Genomic DNA, 780 nt, shown 5'->3' with positions numbered 1-780 from the left:
TCCGTGTAAAACTTCTCTTAGAAAAGGGAAATTTCTCTCAAGCGAGAAACTTTGAGTGTTCAGGGGTTGGAGGTTCCGGGGAGTCTGGCTTCTCTAAGCGTCCCGCCCGTTTGCAGGGAGTTGCCACGGGTTGATGAAAGCCGTTTTTGCTTGTAAAAAGGGTGACACTTGTTTTGCTTTTAATTCAAGATGTTCTCGCTGTAATTAGAAAGCGTAGTTTTTTTTAGATCCTTTAAATGACAATTTTTCGAATTTTTTTCCGAGGCCATAGGGACATAGGTATAAAGCAGGAAAGGTTCCTTAAAATATCCTTTGTCCAGTGTCTGACTTTTTCATTGAAAATGTGAAACTTATTGTTGAACTTACAAGTGGCGCGTGTTCTCTTGCAAGCGAGTCCAATTTACTGGCAATTATTTATTCGCGTGGCGCGCAACATAAGTGAAAGTAAACACGCGCGCGCGCCTTCGCCTCGCCGTGTCGCGACGGTGCCATTCGGGTGGGGTTTCAGGGAGGCGCGGTGCGCAACAGACGCACAGTCGTTTGTCTTGTTTGTGGCGCGTGGCGCACGACGGGGGGTTTGGAAATAGAAGATGGTGAGGAGCAAAGAGGATGGGAAAAGGGGAAAAGGGGAAAAGGGACCGGAGGTGGGGGGGGGGAGGTTATAATGTGGACGCAGAGGTGAGCCGGTGAGCCCCCCCTGCTGCGGGGAGCGGAGGGAGGGAGGCTCCCACACCGCGCGCGCTTTTTGTCCACTCAGGCACTGCCGTTATTTTGTAGTCC

This window comes from Frankliniella occidentalis, unplaced genomic scaffold (genome assembly GCF_000697945.3).
Source record: "Frankliniella occidentalis isolate FOCC.00 unplaced genomic scaffold, Focc_3.1 Scaffold2, whole genome shotgun sequence".
Classification (NCBI taxonomy): domain Eukaryota; kingdom Metazoa; phylum Arthropoda; class Insecta; order Thysanoptera; family Thripidae; genus Frankliniella; species Frankliniella occidentalis.
Note: the sequence above shows the minus strand (reverse complement) of the source record.